The sequence below is a fragment of the Meleagris gallopavo genome, chromosome 8, assembly GCF_905368555.1.
Source record: "Meleagris gallopavo chromosome 8, MGAL_WU_HG_1.1, whole genome shotgun sequence".
NCBI lineage: Eukaryota > Metazoa > Chordata > Aves > Galliformes > Phasianidae > Meleagris > Meleagris gallopavo.
The window spans coordinates 20495494-20514982 of record NC_139411.1 but is presented as its reverse complement, the minus strand read 5'-3'; the positions used below and the strand labels follow the sequence as shown (position 1 = coordinate 20514982).

Sequence of the window (19489 nt, the reverse complement as noted above, 5' to 3'; positions counted from 1 at the left end):
CAGTAACGCTCTCATGACAGCTAAGTGTTGCAATTCCATTGCCAGCATAATATAATATAATGGTAAACTGCTCGTCTCAGAAAGCCAGAAAAAGCTCTCACGCAATCACACACTTCAGTACTGATATTTTGGGGGCCCCATTTTTGTGCATGCGCACACGCAAATAGAAGCAATCTTAGCAATCTTGTCCTGCCTTCAGCAAGTGCACTAGCTTCCCCCTGACAAAAATCAGCAATCATTCTCCATAGGAAAGTGATAGTACAAAAATGAGTATTTCCAGCTGCAAAACATACATCGACCATATAATTGCATTAAATTCCTTGTCACTGTGCATGATTTCTATTCCGCTAACATTTATTTCTCCTGTTCACATTCACTTACATCTGACACTTTCTCCTTCTCCTTCCTCCAACACACTTTGCTAGGGTGAGTTCCTATATCCTCCCCTTATCACAGACTTCTTTTGGATACTTTCTACCCATCCAATGTTTTCCTTCTTGTCAGCTTCAAGCCAGCTTCTTCCTTTTATTTTCTCCACACTTCCTGTTTATGAAAGGACATTGCTCTTGGCTGACGGATTTGCAGTCCTCACAGCTTTCCTCATTGCCATCCCCCCTAGCTGTAGAGGTTCCCCATCAGATGCAGTAAGCCAGCTAGGATATAAAAAGTATACTTTCAGAAACAGCTTCATTTCAGGTATTCCTGCAGGCTCTGGACTCATGGAGTCAATGAGGAGCTGGTCAGAGCCAGGCACCTTCAGAGCTTGAACTCTTCTGCACTAAGATGAGCAATCTTGGCATCTCTCCCTATAGCAAGTAACTTATGAATTTGGAAAACACTTAAAACAAAGCTGTTTGAAATTAAAGTTTCTCAGGGTAGATGGAAACTGAAAATAGCTTCTCCTCCAGGGAGATGAATGGAAAGCATTAAAACTGAGGGCAAAGAGTGTAACAGAGAGCAGAGGAGCATAGTCTTTGCCCCTCAGCCATTCTTGCAGACAGCTGCAGTGGGGCTACCTATAAGAGCAGGCTGCATAGCATCAGCTTTCTGGGTCACTCTGAGCATACTCCACTCCAAGCAATGGGGTCAGCTTTTAGCTGCTTCTAACCAAATAGGAAACAGTGTCTAAAAGCGGAGTTACAAGTTCTTACTTCATTTCAAGCTGAGGAAAGTGATAGGAGCAGAGCATAGACAGGAGCTGAATGTAAAAATAAATAAAATAAATAAATAAATAGAGACTAAGAGTGACTTTAAAGAGATCTTAAGATTAGGGCTAAAAGGGAGACATTCTACAGTCTGCCACTTCTGCTGCCTATCAGTCATCCCGTTAGGTAATAACGTATAAGGACAATATTTATTCATATTCCTTCAGGTCAAAAAAGACATAAGAACACACAAGTTAATTTAAATTGATAAGAACACAAGCTATCAATTCATTAATTTAAGAGTACACTAGCGTTAGTAAAGAAAACAAGTGAATAAAACTGTCTAATGCCATGACCTATCAATGCAATCCTGTAGTAAAAATCCTGAGTCAGTGCGAACATATTCAATTCAGGGCTGGCTCCCTACTTTTTTCTTTGACAGAACCATATTTCTATTCATATTCCAAATGCTGTTGCCAAAAGTGATTTTAGCATAAATTTGTTTGTTTTATGTAGTGGCTGCAAATGACGAGAAGTGCTTATTTGCTTTCTAGTTTTTATGCTCTGGCACACAACAACCCAATCAAATTCTAAATGTCAAATTATTCATAATTATATTAAATATGGATTAAAGGAATATCTTTTGATCTAGAACTCTTCATTCTTAAAGTTTACTGATAATTTTAAACATTATTAAAAATATCCTTCAAGTCTTGTGGACCTTTCAAATTCGAGGAACATAAAGAATGTGAGAAGTTGTGGAAATTTTTAAGCTATTGTGTCACAATGTTTCCAATACTGACTTTGTAAGCTCTGAACTAGACAACTGAAAAACTCCACACAGTCTCAATATTTCCAGTTTTGAACTTCCCATTTCTAGTTTTTTCGAATATCCCAATTATATAAATGCACCCCCTCAAACAAGAGAACATCTTAGGAAATTGCCTTTAGAGATCACTAGTGATTTGAAGAACCTTCATTTTGGGTGCTTTTGCACTGCTTCCTTCCTGCAAATTGGGAGGGGTTTTTTTGTTTGTTTGTTTTTATTACAATGCTTGCAAGTTGAAACTTAATACTAATGCCCGAAATCATTAGTCATTTTTAAAAATCTGTCCATAAACTGTAATCACTCAGTATCTTGTCAAATACCAGCTGCTAATCATTTCAGAAGTCTTCTACTCAAGTCTTCAGTATTTGTACTTTCGTATTAGGAGTTCTCTGTACAGGTCTATAAATTCCTAATTCTCTTCTATTTTATGCTTGAAGAAACAGATAATATGGGAAACAGACACTAAAATGACAGGTTCCATTTTTCTTTACTTCTGTTCAAGACTCTGATCTCACAAAACATACATCAGTTGGCAGAAGCACATTGTAAGTTAAAGAAAGATTATTAAATGAATTAATTATAGGTTCCAGTGAGTAAGTCCCACAAGAAGTCAGCAAAGTCAGTCAAGCAGAGAAGACAGCAGATCTCGATACTTTTCTTATTGACAGTATTTAAACTTTTATACAGACTTGTCATTACCTACTGATAGATGAGCCCTTTGCACTGCTCAACTACTGAACAATTAATGTATAGTTTCGTGTCCGCTTGCCTGAATGTCACTCAGGTCACACAGCAGCTGGAAAGCATTGGCTGACTGCAGCTTGCAGAAACACTAGAGGAAGTAGCATTTTGTTTCTCTACTAACAAGGAACTAAGGTGAAACAGTTGGTAAGAATTTCCCAAAGATACAGATTTAGATAAGGCCAAGGTTATAAAATGGGTACTCCGCTTTTCTTGCCAAGAGCGGAAGGAAAAGCTCAGCAATTGAAGTTTTGCAGAAGAACTTGGCATTTAAAAGGTAAAAAGATGGGTTTTACTGAAGAGTGAGAGACCTGAACTAATTGAAGGGAAGAGTATCTATCAACTTGCAGTAGTGTTTCCTTCAGTAAATGGTGCTTCCTATCAACCCCAAATGACTGAAAGATTACAGATTTTCAGAAAATTCTCTTTTGCTCATATGGTATATCTACAACAATTTTATCATCACTGCCTATGCCAGCTCTATGAAAGGGTGTTACATCAAAAACTGCAGGAGCAAGAGCACTGAAGGCAGAGCTGAAAATAAATTCATGGGTCACTGAGGTATCTACAGGAAGGGAAAGCTTAAGACCAGATGATTTTATTGTTCTGACATCTATATGAAATCTCACATATATCTTTAATACAGTTAGAGAAACTGCAAAGAACTTGTGTTCATTTTTGGGTCCAATTTCTTTTTCAAAGATTTTTTTGTTATTAGACATCTTAATAAATTGGAAAATTTAGACTTTCAACTGGACAATTTCCCTAGAAAGTGCTTTAAGAATAAAAAATGCTAAGTATTTAGTAATCCTGTAATGGAAGAGCCGCAGAGAGAACATTAAGAGAAACAGGTATGGATCTCACAGAGGAGGCTAAAACTTGTAACTCTAGTTTCTTGGCATTGTGAAAATGAAAAGAAATTGAGCAGTAATCAAAGTAGAAGCAACGTCAACCCAGCTGAACCAGGAGTTCATTAGGCATTACTGGGGTTGGGGGACCGTAGTACTCATCCTGGAAGATATTTCTGGAGGTTTCTGGGACAATAGTTCTTCCTGCAGCAAGGACTAAGCCGAACTAAATTTTTTTTTACTCCTTTGAGGAAGCATTAACACAGTTAAAAAAAATTAAAATAAAAATCAATGTTGTGAAGGAGTTTTTCTAAGACTGGACCACTCTTATGGCTCTTTTCTGGTTTGAAAAGCCCAATATATACGATTCAACCAAAAACCAGGATATCCTGAGAGAAGCAGAGAGAATGGGAATCCTTGGGGTCAGAGTAGGAAGACTCTGAAGATGTAAATTATTCATTTCCATTGGGTTCAGAAGAAGGGCTTTTCTGTGTGCATACAAGATCACATATTATAGCAGTCAGTACAGAAGATTTCTATGCTACTCTATTTAGCTTACACAGAAGCTTTAGCATGAGTTGCTGTTCCAAACAGGGCAGATGCAAAGGCCCCAAACATTGCCATGCAACTTGGGCTGGTGAGTGATACTAATCCCAAAACAACAAAGTTTTTCCAGGAAGTTACGTTGAGCTCATATTCCTACGGAATCAAAGCAGAAAAAATTGGAGTCTCAGCTGCAGAAATATGTCAATAAAGAAATATAATAATAATAATAATAATAATAATAATAATAATAATAATAATAGATTTATTATTAAAATAATTAATTTCCCAGAAGAACAGAGAAAGAAATGCATTTTTGTTGAAGTACCATCCAAACCTATCTGGATGCTATCTACTGCTACAAAGTTACAAACTCAACATAAGCACAGTTATTACCAACAAGATATCCAGAGGATGTGATAGAAGAATGATTATACCAACATCATTCTGCAGGTAGTTTTCACACAGATATGCTTATAGCCTAGGAGGAAGATGTAACCCACAATAACCTGAACATATTTTGCTAATGCCATCTGAAATTTTATGGCTCTTTTAAAGGGCATAACAGAGCTAAAATGAAATCCGTACAGTCTTCAGTGCAAGTTTAGAAACAAGAAACAGATAAAGACCAATTTGCAAAGTTTCATAAAAGTTTTCTCATTTGTAAAATGAAACTATCCCATTTTCTTTGCTCTGAATGATGCTAGGAAAAAGAGTGAGGGAAAATACAAATACAGTGACTGATAATTTTAAATGCAATGCTGTCCTTATTTAAAATCATCAGGAAGAAATGGCTTGCACAGCCTGTCAGTTACTGACATACTATTCCAAGCAACAAAAGCTTGCAACCATTCCTAGGATGGTTCAGTGGACACTTAATATATTTATCTCTCTTCCCATAGCTAAGAGCTCACAGAATTTTCCCACCTTTTAAAAAGCATACAAATACAATTGCAGAGATCTCTTTCACTAGTGGCTTTTCTCAGTATCAACTCAGGGTCAAATCACAGACTTCAATAGTAGGGAATCCAACTCTAAGTTCTGGCTGCACTGCCGAAAAGCCACATCACACACTGGTTCTCAGGGAGAGCTGTGCTGGAAATAAATTAGAACTCCCTGAGTACCCACAGATCTGGTACTTAGAAAAATTTCAGCTGTTTTATGTATTTTAGGCCTCTGGAATACTGAAGAGTAAAATCTTTGCAAAATTCACATTATTGTGGCAAACGTGTAATTTCTGCTTATGAGGTAGGGTATCTCAATTTCCTGTAGGTACTACTGAATTCAGTATTTCAATTTGCATTCAAAGAAATGTTTACAATTGGCACTAAATTCTCACCATTTAATGAGATACTGTTAGTTAGTATCCATGAGGCATGCTGTAGAACACTCATTTAGTTTCTGTGCTTTTCTTTCTTCTTCCTTCCCAGTTCCTGTGTGACTAGGCTTTTCAGCTTAACATTTTGCCCCTTACTACTTGGATACAATCAACATTTTTAAAACATGTCTTTGCCTGCTTCCCTTGTGACATTGTCTTTGAAATGCATAAGATTAATCACTATTAAAAGTACTAACAGCCTTGCATATGCCCTGAGTTTGTCATAGCATGGCTCTGATAATGCATAAACACTTGATTTTGCATTAAACTTACTTAAAAGTCCTATGTACTAAAACATCCACTGTGTTTAACCACTTGAATGTGATTGTATTTTCTGAAACTAATAAAAAACAGACAGTAGATTACAAATGTGTATTTGATATTCTTAGCTGACAAACCCTATTACTCTTTCAGTGCTATGCAAGGAATAGTGCTTGCCCCAAGACTCTAGTTTTCAATGAAGAAGGAAAAAGCAACACTTCATTTAAGCATTACATTTTCTGCCTAGCATATAAAAAGCAGATTAAAGAACATCTGTATGTACCAGCACTATGTTGTAAGAGAGGGAGGCTCTTCACTGCTTTTAAATAATAAAAAATAAATCAAAAACCTAGCTGCTTACTTCAGCCTGGGTGGTACACAGAGTATCTGAAAAATATCTGTGGAAACATAACACTGAATTTCAAGGAGGCAACAGGAAAAAAAGTAAATAAAAATCTGTTATCATAAAGGTATAACTCAAAAAGCCATCTGTTATAAATGGTCATAGCACATGCATTTCCCTAAATGAAAGCCCTCTGCCAACAAACTTTCAATCTTTGTTAAACCTGTGCCGTGCATTATTTATGGTGTTATCACTCCTTTTTCTCTGTCCAGTTAGGTGTTCTTAAATTTCATAGTGTGGAGTTACATTTCCTGTTTGGTCTTCAAGTATATTCATGATTATACTCATGAAGATGTTCAAGAATGCAAGGAACTGGAAACCTCATCAATCAAGTCATTGAAGGCCCTTGTTATTTTTGGCAGCACAGATAAAATGGATACAAACTGGCATTTACAGACAATAGCTGTATTTTCACAAATTAGTATAGAATATGGTTCTGAGGATAAGAATTTCTCAAACATGGCTGTGCATTTGTTGAGTTTTTTATATAACGCTTCAGGTTTTTTTAGTAGAAAAATAATACTGCTATTCAGCTTTAGGTAGAAGGGTGCACACCACTGTTGATTTTAATAATTTATAAGGAGTCACTTGTAAATGGATTTTGGTTAAGCCTACCTGCCTGAAGTTTAAAACAAATTTGTTCCCCATCAACAATACTGAGAAAAGCAAATATAAAATACAGATATAACAACAGTTATTCTGTGGTCATCTTAATTCATTAAAAAGATGGGTTTATTTTCCTATTAAAAAAAAAAAAACAGCTTTTCAACAGCATTTTTACATTTTGATCGTAGCAGAAGTAGTAACAGGTGTTTGTGTTCTATAATTAAATGATATAAATCATCACTAGTATTTATAGTTACCAAGTTTAATGTGAAAAGCCATGCTGGTCGTTGGTGTTTATAATATTTATTGAAGCATAAAGAAAACTCATGTAATCAAAATCAACCATTTTTATCCAATTAGGTGGTTTGTGGGTTTTTTTGTTGTTTGTTTTTGCTTGTGTACCTTGGATTCACATTTCTACAAGACTTAATAGCAAGGCTTTTAATACTACACTGTATTATTTTCTAACATCTAATAACTAGTACATAATACATAATCACTGTCCATTAGTGCATCTGGAGATTCATGATCATTCAGTACACAGCACATGATTTTTTTGTGCTAGAGCCAATGTCTATACAATTTCTAGTTTGCTTTTGTATGTTGACAATAGCATATGACAGTTACTCTGCACTATAAGTTGTCCTAAAATCCCAATTAAAATTTTTAAGTGGTACACAAGTAAAAATACAAACATTCTCTCTAAGTTAAATTTCTATACTAGTCAGCAGTAGAGGAGTGAGAAAGGGATAGCAGTGTCAACCAGTGACAACTTCTTCCTACAAAGCAGTCCCTCACATATAGAATACCCCTGGGAAACTAATTTAAGATGTGCTTATAACCAGTCTATTTTGTCCCAGCATAAATACCACCACTTGTTTTCAGATACTATCATAACAACAGAATTATAGAACGGGTTACAAATATGTGCATCTTATTCCTGGAATGAGTTTATTTTTGAAGCTGTGTGAATCTTAGAAACTGCTCAGATATGAAAGTGCATTTGCATGCACAGCTCTGACCTCTACTCTCGCTCTTTTCCCATTAATGTGTCTCAGCTGGTTTGTCTTTTAACATTCCAAAACTTGCAGTAGTTTTCAAAGCTCAACTTTTCACAAAGAAAACATGCTTCTTTTCCTTTCTACTCCCACATCAAATTCTGCACAAAATTGATTTAAATGTATACTGCTTCAAATGGTCAGATAGTAATCTGACTAAAATTTAAACGTTGGGTTGCTGCCCTATAAAGAAAATCATATTTTTACATATTTTACATAAGTATCCCATTTCTTTCAGTGCAAAAACCACAGTTCCTTACTACTGTAATTTGGCCAGTTAGTCAATAGAATAATTGTTTTAAATGGGTAGAAATAAGTTGTTGGATTACTTTTCTCTCTAAAGGACATTCATTGGAACAGTGGTTTCAGTAGTCGGCATCATTTTTATAACTTTTAAAATCACTCTGTCCACAAATAAGTCACTTCAAGAAAGAAACAAAAGTATATGTTTCCTATTCATTCCCAAACAGCATCTAATGTCTCATAATCAGTCCAGAACGGAGTAGAATCATATACTCCAAATACTTACAAACTTTGAGAACTTCAGGTGTAGATATGACCCTCATTGTCTGACACAAAGTGTCAAAGAGAAAAGATTGGTATTCACATTTTTGAAGATTCACAGTGTTGTGAGAGAGAAGGAAGAGGGATATTCTGGGTGCCCCAGGATCTCAATAAGTAAATAAAGTCTGGGTATTAAGATCAAGCAGCAATATGGAAGTAGAGAAGACAGATACTATGTTTATTCTGCCAAGAAAAATTTATACACAAACATATATGGAACTTTGTTTACCCTAACATGCCCTGAATCCAAAACCAGATCCCATTTTTTTCCTTCTGAAATGCAATAGTTTAACATATACCAAATAGGTATACTGATCCATTTGTCAGTGATGTAGTCTGTTGGATTTCCACATAACAACAGAAGAAATAAGAAACTTTCAAAGTACTTTCTCTCTTGCTTCTAACTGGCATTATCTGTCCAGTTCATAATATCCAAAGAAAAATGAAATCAAACTCTCAAATTCAGTTACTCTTCACCTTTGTAGCTGTCCCCACAATAATTCATCATCCAGAAGCATCATTAGCATCAGACACGGTACACTGACATAAGACATTGTTTATTGCATTGGACCAGAAAAGATTTTAATTAAACCACTGAAGTACATTAACACATCTAATGACATTACAGAAAGTCAGCAGGGATGCAACATGTAGGGGAGTGTTATATTTACAAGCTGTCTTTCAGATTTCCACACTAGGAAAAAATAAAGGTGATGCTTGCATCAAAGTCCTTAACCCCTTTGTAGCCAAGAACTTCTAGAAAGTTTCCATAGCTCAGTGATAAGCATGGGTTAATGCTGCATTATTCATCTTTATTGTATCTATACTGCATATTCATCTTTAGCTTTGCCCCTTCAAGAGGTGGCTGTCTTTTGTTGGAGCCTGCTATAGTCATAATACACTAAAAAGCACTCAGCACGTCATCACAGAGCAGGAAAGGGGTTGCTACTCCACAATAACATGTCTTCCAACGAGCACATTCCCCTTAGAAGTCCATATCTACACTTCTCATGCTGTCATCCAATACAGAGAAGATTCACACTTTGACTGAAGACACCTAGTGACATAGACACCTACACACATCTTTTTCCAGTGGCAGAAATAGCTTTTTCAGTTTGAACCAGTACCACACAATGCAAGAAATATTTCCAGCTGGTCTGTTCAAAATTGTCATGAAGGCTGAGTTATTTTAGCAGCTAGGTCTGGTATGTAAGCCCTACATACTATCAGTGGATCTTCATTATAAAAATTACAGTGTAATACTTCTGTTTACCTACATTACCACAATTGTATATGGTGTTCCTTCTCAAACTTGCAATGAGCTTCCATTACCTTAAAGTCTATCTTTTTACAATGTTATTCTACCTACTACTGAAACACAGCAGTCATGATCTTGCTAATGGACACAGTAATTATGCACTATTTGTAAAGCTCCTTACTGTGACTGAGGAAACAAGGCTGGAGAAAATGGGCTGTATTTTTCAAGATGCCTATACATATACAACATTTTTGTGACTGTATGAATTGAAGACTATATATATCAGATATCTATAATCACTGTGATTATTAAAATGAAGCTAAAACAGTGGAACCAAAACACTACATTCAGAATGTAAGATACTATCAAAGGAGATACAGCAAATCTATCCTACTACCTAGGGATGCACCCTTAAAGCTAAAAAGCTCGCTAGATTTGCAAGTGAACACATGAAACCGTTAGCTCAATTCAAAGAACAGGGAGCTTATCATGTGGTTTACTTCCAAAGAAGGTGGCCAGCCTTGGGAGTATTTTCAGCTGCCAGATACATACAAAGTCACTGTTCAGTTTCCAATTGAGCAAGAGCATTTATTTTTAACATTAAGATTAGCTACTTCTGGTTCTCTTGATCAAACTTTCTGTGCTTACAGCTATGCATATGGTCTTTCTTGATCTTTCAAGGCTATTCTCATGCAAATGTTTTGCTTTCATGCTTGCTGTTGCAGTTTTAAGATTGCTGACTGCCTCTACTGCATTTACTCTGAGTGGTGAGATGAGTCCCACGTTTTCTGTAGAACCTTTTCAGGCTCAGCTATTTCCCAGCACTTCTTGTAATAACTATTACTTGTGTCCAGATGCAGGAAAGCAGAAGGCAGCTGCTCTTGCAGGCAGTGTCAGCTGGGAGCACTTCTGCTCAGTTCCCAGGCCCTTGGCCAGCATGGGTGAGCTGAAGGCTCAAACCTTCCCCCCCTCCCCCCCACTGTCTGGGATTCTTCAGGATTGATCCTATTGCCTCCAACTGTCCAAGAGACCTGTGCAGTCTCCACAGTCAGTTATTTGTCCTGTACAGCAGCCTTTAAGTAGGATTATGACTTAACTTTCCCTAGTAACTAGGGTCCTTGCCAGTCTCACCTACCAGTGACCTGAGAATTAATTCCTGCTGTGCTATTTCCTGTTGTCATTTTCAGCCACCCTCATGAGAGCATGATGGAAGTTCTTAATCCCAGAGAAGAGAGATCCTGTTTCATAGCGCAGTGCACAGAGCACTTTCCACTGAGCTTCCGCCATCTTTTCAGAATAGCACATTTCCTGTTTTTAGATCAATATTCAGATACTGAAAAAATGTCACCACCACACCCAGTTCAGCTCATCTTCCTTCATTTCCTCAGTAAGCAAATTAGATTAATTGAAGCAACAGCTTTGTAATTGGTTACAGAGAAATGCTTCCTGTTCCACCTTTCCTATGTTTCCCCACACCCAAGAGGACAACTTTTCCTGTAGGTTTAGTTTTCAGCCACTTTACTTCCCTTATTCAGTTTATCACAAAACTGCTGGTGACAGCATGGGGGAAATAGAGGAAGCAGCATCCAGAGAACTTCTCCAAGAGGTTCATAGTGACTGAGAACACAGCTTCAGTGCCTGATTTCACAGAAACCAAGATAGCTGAAGGTACTGTGCCAATAGTCACAGTATTGGTCTTCCCAATGACAGTTTCTTATTTCCCTTCTCACCTCTCTTCCCAGCCAGATGCTTTCAGGCCAATTCTTTTGTTTAACTTGTAGCTGATTCAAGACCCAAAAGGGTCAGAGAAATACCAGAGCCAGCACAGGGTGGAAGATGTACCACTGAGCCAGAAGTTGAGATAGAAGGAAAGAAGCAGGACTGGGCCTTCTGGCAGTCACAAGTAATGGGATGTATTGCTGCCTCTTGTGGCTTCCCCTCCCAGCAGCAGCTTGTTGATGTCAGGAATGAAGCATCAGGACTGTATATCAGATGTATTTTGGGATACGAAACAATCAGAAGACTTGTGCAGGTTATCTAGGGGAGAGTGACTGCTGGAGGCAAGGAGTATCCTGGAAGAACTGCCATCATCTCAGTTGCAGATTGGCAGACCAGCAATGGGAGAAGAGCTTGCTAACTTCAGGAAATACCAGGTAGAAAAGCAGATCATTTAAACAGGAAAAGATTGGCTAAAAAGAAATAACACAAGGCAGGTCAGATTTCACAACAGTGCAAAAGGGCACCATGTGACCCATCATTTGCATGCAGGTATTGGAAAGGAGCTCAGGCAGCTGCAGGCAGCAGCTGGCCTCAGATGTTTCCTGATTTTGATTAAGGGAAGATTATTAAGAGAAGTTAACAGTTCCCTCCAAGATGCCATTATTAAAGTGGTCCAAAACCAGCCAACAGCTCAGTATGCTCCCAAGGAAGAAGTCCTGGTCAGCTCCTAACATATCAATTCTGCATCCCCACTGAGAACATTGCTGCAGCATGTCCTGCTTTTTGGAACATCCCAGCTCACTGGCATTTTGACTAAGACTAAAAGCATTCTCCTGGACATTAATTCCTAGAGCTAGCCAAAAATGGAACTTCTGAATTTCAGTCTTTTCCCTTTTGTTCTGTATCAGAACGAGTGCTTGCAAGTTTCCCATAGAAGTAAAAATAAAACTCATTGAAACCACTAAAGCAGTAGCATTGACATGCTTCATTTGAACTTTCACCTTCTATTAAAAACTTTAAAATAGAGTGATTCAACTTTGCCAATTTTTTTCTACATTCTTAATCATTGATAAAATTGAGTCCTGCAAAATGGTTTATTTTAATTGATATAGCATCTTCAGAGTTAAATGATTCTGCTAGAAGTCTGTCTCTCTTGAATTCCCTGAATATACGTATATAAAAATCAGATTTCCTAATCTTGCAGTCTGCATTAGCACCAGACTCCTCAGGCTTTTTCTGAGACTGAAATTCTAGAAGTCATAGCAGTTTTTTCCATATGTGAATTTGTTTCTCTTTTAAAACACTAAAAGTTCACTTAATTTGCTTAAGCATTTAGCGGTGCATGACTGTAAAAATATGGGAACCGGTCTTATTTTCTGTGTTCCAGTAAGTACCCTTTCAATAAAGACTTACAAATAAGGAACTCAGCCTACAGAGCATCGCTGTTAGTGAGAAAGGCAGTATAATTTTTTAATTTTTGTTGAAGAACTTCAGAAACTCATCTCTCCATCAGGTCAGCCTAAGACTAATCAGAACTTCTATGTTGTAGGAAAAATAGCATGAACTTTCCCATCTCACACACTAAAAAGATTTATATTGCAGACGAGGTGTTATCGCCACAGTCCATGGCAGTTCTCTGCAGGCAGCTCTCAGGGAGGACACTATTCATTTAGCATGCAAGATTAGATATGACAGGTTCAAAAAGTTTTGGATAGCCAAATGTGAGTTGCAGGTTCTGAATGTAGAATGGGCTGGAAATGCTAGGTCATAGCTAAATAAATCACAGAAATAGCCACCCTCAGCATGTAAAAGAATAAAAGGATCAACTAGTTTTATCTTCACTGGGGCTCCTTCAGCACAAAAAAAAAACCAAATATGTACACTTCAGGTACTTTTGCAGAGCATATTTCCCTCAAAATAATATAAACCATAGGGATTCACTGAGGTACTACTGCAAGAAAATCTCTCTTGAAGGAAAAACATGTTTATGATATCGCAGCAGTCAAATGAATGGAGCAAGGTAGGCAATGCAGATTCCTCAGCCTCGGAGTTCTGGCAATACATATTATACGTATATGCATTACATATTAAATGTATAAGTTTAATATGCATTGAACATTAATCAGACTACCCATGCAGGGAAGCAGGAGGGGAAGTAACTTGATTTTCACTTCAAAAGCTAAAACAGCATTGCTACAAAACAGATCCCCAATGGTGCTAAAGTAATACTGTTAGTTTATCCTAAAAACATCAAGTACTCTCCTGTTCCTTCTAGCATGGTAGAAAACCAGACCTCAACCTCCCACAATGCTTTAAGCACGACCCTTAAACAATGGTAGAACAATGGTGGCAGCAGTTCCTAATGGCTGACAAATCCACAGACCCTATCCCCATCAGTCCTATTTACACCAAGGTTTTCCTGAGCATATACCCTATCAATACGACTTTATTTATACTCTGGGAGGTTTTCTTCAAGCCAAATACAGAGGCGGCTACTGTGAAATCATAGAAATAGCACATGTATCAACTCTGGTGCCATTTCTGTGACTTATGATTTTAATGCTGGAGGACCACCAGCACACAAGCAGCAAGGAAACTTCTAGGCTCCCAGTGAGTGCAGACTAAGCCTCCACACATTACATGTTATTGCAACCTTTCCCACATGCAGACCTTAAAGGTCAGAAGCACATCAGCACTGTTAAGCGCCTGTACAGGATTAGCTGTTGGGATAGATAAGCACATCATCCAGCTCTGAGTGGCATGACTTAACTAATCTTGTCCTTACTGAGCAGCTCTCTGACTAACAGGACTGCTGATCATCAAAGCATATCTAGAAACATGGCAAAGTCGAGCCATGCTTCCTGGCATCTCACAGCTACAAGTTCTCATTTATGAAAGTGGGATAAATCCAAAAGCATTACCAGGGTGGCATTGCACTGTCTACAAAGAGGGACAAGAGAATATTAGTGGAATAACTTACATTAAAAGGGACCTCTACACACCTCCAGAGCACAATTGGTGCTCTATCCCCAAGCACTTTGGTGGTGCTCCACAGGGCTCATTCCAGTATATCAACACCTGTTTTGTACCAGGGACCCTGCAGTTGCATGACTGATCTTGCAGCAGAGGCATAGGATTTGGGGCTTATGTCGGCAGCCTGGTCTAGTATTAAATGTGGAGGTTGGTGGCCCTGCATGTGGCAGGGGGTTGGAGATTCATGATCCTTGAGGTCCCTTCCAACCCTGGCCATTCTGTGATTCTATGATCATCCCTGCTTTATGTTCAAGCAGTAGGCTCATCTCTCCTAAATCACAGCAGCTGTTTCTTATACCACATCTGTGACTTCAGTTTCATTGCAGAATATCAACATTAGTTGTCAACAAACATGATTCATTTTGTTTTGAAAGTAACAGAGGTGAAATGATAGAGGCAGCCTGTCATGATTCACTTGAAACTGCACAGATCTGTTTCATTGGAATTATGCTATGTTACACACACACACACACACGAGGTTATCAGCTATGGTTCAGAAAAAAAAACACTTAAGCACATCAGCATATGAACACATTTTTATCTTCAGTGGGAATGACAGAAGCAGGTGCCCAAATGCTTTCTTGATTCAAACCCCTTGCATCTTGCCTGAACTCATGTGAGACTTGACACTTCACCATGACATCCTGACTCTCCTCCCAGAGAAGCCTACACCTCAAACAACACAGCTTTGAAGACTGACTTCTCTGCTCATAAGTAGTCTAAAATTGAGAACTGCCAAACAATGTCCTTCAGTGACCCTGCTCAGATTCTTTAACTCTCCTCCTCAGCATTTTTTGGATGGGAATATATTAATCCTAACATCCCTTCCAACCCTCTCCTCTCTTAATGAAACCATTTACCAGGAGGACACTTCTCTTTTAGTAATATTTCACTTTAAACAAGACAGCAGGTATCACCTATAAGTAGGCCAAAGAAGTACCTACTGAAATTGCAGTTCATTACAAAATTCTCAACTTGTTAGTATGCTACTCAAACTGGCGTTTTTATAAAGCCATTTTGCACACAAAGTGCTTCTGCTACCACTAGATGTCAGTTTTACATACTTTAAAATGGACAAATACATTTGAAATAGTAATTCTACTATTGTCACAATAGAAACATTTCATTACTACAGCATTCTTTCTGGATGGAGCTTTAATTTTAAGGATTCCACCTCTTATGCGCTACCTTCCCTTCTGCTCTTTTTCCTGTGTTTCATAGTTTTCCTTAATCTAAGGAGTATATATGTTTATATTATACATTTGTCCCATAATTTACTCAGTTTGAGGAACCCTGACAGATTCTGCCAGAACTCTCTGGTAGAATTCTATAGCTTAGATTGTGTTTCTAGAGGACAGGACTGAGATCTTATTCTATAAAACATTTTTACTAAGAAAAATTGTATCTCCTCTGGCCACTTACAAATCATCTTCTAAGCCAGCTAATAGGGGATATCATTACTATTCCTTAATTCTATGGCTGTTTAGATTTTTACTTTTGTTGACTGCCTGAATGTGGATCGCTTACATTTATACTCCAAATTCATCTCTCAGAAGTGAAAAATTGTAGCTGTTCAATGACCAAATCCCTCCTAATCCTGGTTTCTGCCAGGTCTTCATTATACTAAATGATAGTATAAACAAGTTTTGACATAAAGAAGTTCTTCATATTGAATATAGAGCCTTTATAAAATACTGTGCTTTCGCTTTACTGTAACAGCATGAAATTGAATTACAGCAAATGAATCTGGGCCTGTATTCTTCCCACCCCAAAAATGAAGAAAATTAGAAGGAATTCACATTTATTATAGTATATCCTATTCAAATGTAGATATACACACAATGAAGCCACCTCATTTTATACCAAGGTTCTCTGGAAGGACCAGTGCTCAGAACTAGCAATGTTACAGAATGTAACTCAGCCCAATTGGAATTTAATGACAAATCTGGCACCTTCCATACAGTTTTATTACACAGATATTGACAGCTTATCTAGCCATATGGATGGGGATTTTTTGTTCTTTTGTTTCACAAAGTCAGTGGAATCTCCTTCATCTTAATTCTTATAAGAAATGACCTTTTCAGAGTCCTACTGACCTATAGGGTTCTCCTAGATTGTTTAAAGCATTATTTGCAAATGCATCCATATTCAACTTACATGGGGATATATCTACAAGGAGGGGCTGAGAAGCAAGGAAGGGAAAAGAAATACACATCTATGAAGTTCAAAATATAGTGGAAACAACTGTATCACACAGACAACGCCATCAAAAACCTTCCAAAAGCCTTTTTGAAGCAATGTCTCTATTTAAAATACCCCTTGCACGATCTCATTTAAGAACTGTGAAAGCATAGCAAAAAAAAAAAAAAAAAAAAAAAATCACCAAGCAAATAATCAAGTCTACATCGAGTCTCACGACCCAACAGCCGCTTTCATGCTTTCAGAAGCCTTCCTCAGAGAACAGGTTTTTCTACTTCCAACAACTAGAGGGAGCACGTGCTCCTTAGGTTGTGTGCTGCTTGGGTAGGTAAGGCTCCCAAATGATGTTCAGGTTTATTACGCACGAGCTATTTAAAATTTTCCAAAAAAAAAAAAAAAAAAAAAAAAAGCTCCGCAGCTCAGGATTGTGCGTAAGTTTTAATTCCCTTCTTTGACGCAAAGCTTCTTCTTGCTGTGCACCCATGCTGGCAAACAGCTGCAGCAGCACAGGCTTACATCCAAGACGTGCCTCTGCAAGTAGAGTGTGGCACACCTGAACACCTGAAACATTCGCACCACAGCAGCATTTCTCCTCTTCCACGATATTATCTAGTGAATAAAGCTGGTTGGCTTGATTTGCAAGCTAAGAGTTTTGGTTACTCTTATTTGTTGAGATAACTAAGTCACCTGCTATGAAAGTTGATGTCAGATGAATGAAAGAGCCAACAGAAAATAGGAAATCAGTACTTCACTCGAAAAGAACAACTTCTATATGCTAAGTTGCTCTCTAACATGAATTTAAAAAGAAAACACAAGGAGGAACTAAAGGGGACAACCTGGGGTTATGTACCACAACTCAAATCCCTCCAGGAAAGAAACTACATCAACTCCTTCTGTATCATATATATCTATTTGCAGTATATTTCATCCATATTATTATTAATCACTAGCAACGTATATTATAAGCAGCTACAACAGGAGCAACGAACAGTTAAAACCTGGAAGTATTAGTTATCTCCCACAGGCTATTATGTAGTTTCATGAATATTGGATATGCAAGATATTTTTGTACTCTTCCCTAAGGTCGGAATTTTGTTGGGAAAAAAGTAAATTTTCTGGGAATAAATAAATAGATGATCCTACTAAGTAAGAAAAGACAGCTTTCAGTTAGGCCCATAGATGCCAATTTCCTCAGACTTGAAAGGAATTAGTAGTTTAATCCTCTTACGATAGCATGTCTTCAGTGGGGAGAAGAGGAAAGAACCAAGCTAAAACCTTCTGTAGAAAATATTTACCACTATAAGAAAGTTCAGCTCTACAGTTTCATCAGCTAACATGCTCAACTGATATTTAAACGTGCTTCATCTGACCACAAAGATAACCTGTGCCAATGCAGGAAGCAATACCTACAGCAGAATGCTACCTAAAAATTGTCTGGATTTTAGAGAATAGCAGCTTGGAAGAATAACAGGCAATAGTGCTGAAATCAGCAAGCACTAGTAGTTTAAATATTCTTTTTTTGCAAAGAAAAGAACAAAAATTCAGTCTTCACCATAAAAAGGATAGTTTCCTCCTCTTATTTACAAGATGAAATAATAGGCGTGGAAATGGCCTTACTATTGCTGGTCATTGATCTGCGGAGGCAATTTGGTGACTCATTATCAGCTGATGAAGTCTGAATGAGCCCAGATGGGCCTGTATGACAATCAGTCGGCTCGATATAGCTTGAGATTTCCTCAGGAATTCGGTGATTTCTAGACCTGCTAGATCATCTGCTAATTATCATATATTCTTCATGTAGATATGCAGCTGCTTTTTGTTATGTTATAATTACAGGCTAAGTATTAAAAGCAAGAGGTTCTCTAGTGTCTGAAATGCTGTATTTTTCACAACAAATATATCAACTTTTTTTCCCCATTCAAGATTTTCTTGAATTCAAGTAAAGGCTGAGGAAATGCATTTTTATTGAAATCCTGCATGTTCCCCACTTGATTTCCCTGTCTTATGCTACTTTTGTTAGTTTCCACTTCATTTGCCCAGTGCAAACTCATCTATCATGTTGATGAGAAGATGAGAGAACAGGCATAAGAGTTCAGAATGGAACTGATAATTCGGGATTATTTAGAAAGAGAGATAGAGCTGGGCTAGCATCAAAGTGCCATAGATTCAGGATCACTGAAGTTGCTGGAAACCATCAGTTTTCAGGGCCTCCCATTCTCTCTAGCTGTGCCTAGGAAGTTCCAGAAACAAAATAAAATGTAATCTCTATTTCCTCTTTCTGGCAGAAAAAGAGAAGGAGGTTTACAATTCCATGTACTAAATGGTCATATTTTCCATTGAAACCTATGTGGAAAAAGAGAGTATGTTAGTGCTAGCACAAGGTTTCTAGACTGAAACCACACAATAGCACGTTTGCTATCTAAGTGCAATCCTGAAAATTTACTGCAAACTTCACAGCAAATGAAAACCCATAGAATATCAGCAGCATAAAATAGCTTTAATTTAGTCTAGCTTGAAGGTATGATGTAAGAATTTCAGCAGCAACGTCTGCACTAGCAGAAGTACTTCCTCTGCCTTAAAGCAGTGCCTTAAATATGTGAACACAAGGGGTGTTTGGAGCTACAGACTACTGAAATGCTTTAGCTAATCCGTTTCCAGCAACAGAGTTTATTTGCTCAGCACTAGAATGGCTGTTGACTCAGCACTTTCTTTGCCAAGGTGACACACTAAAACTGCACTCATTTTTCATCCCCTTTTTTTTTTTGTTTTTTTGTTTTGTTTCATTGTTTTTGGGTAAGGCTTTTTCAGGTTTTTTTTGTTCTTGTTGTTGAGGAGTCATGAAGAAGTCCAGCACAAGAACAGAGCAAATGGTGGCTACATAGTCTCCCAAGCACTGCTGAAGCC

At 37.7% G+C, this 19489-nt stretch overlaps 1 protein-coding gene across 3 annotated transcripts in view; it reads left to right on the top strand.

Annotated features, from left to right (window-relative positions):
* The window catches only part of BLNK (B cell linker), a 93104-nt gene that overhangs the window by 7721 nt on the left and 65894 nt on the right, over positions 1-19489 (top strand). The window lies entirely within an intron of this gene.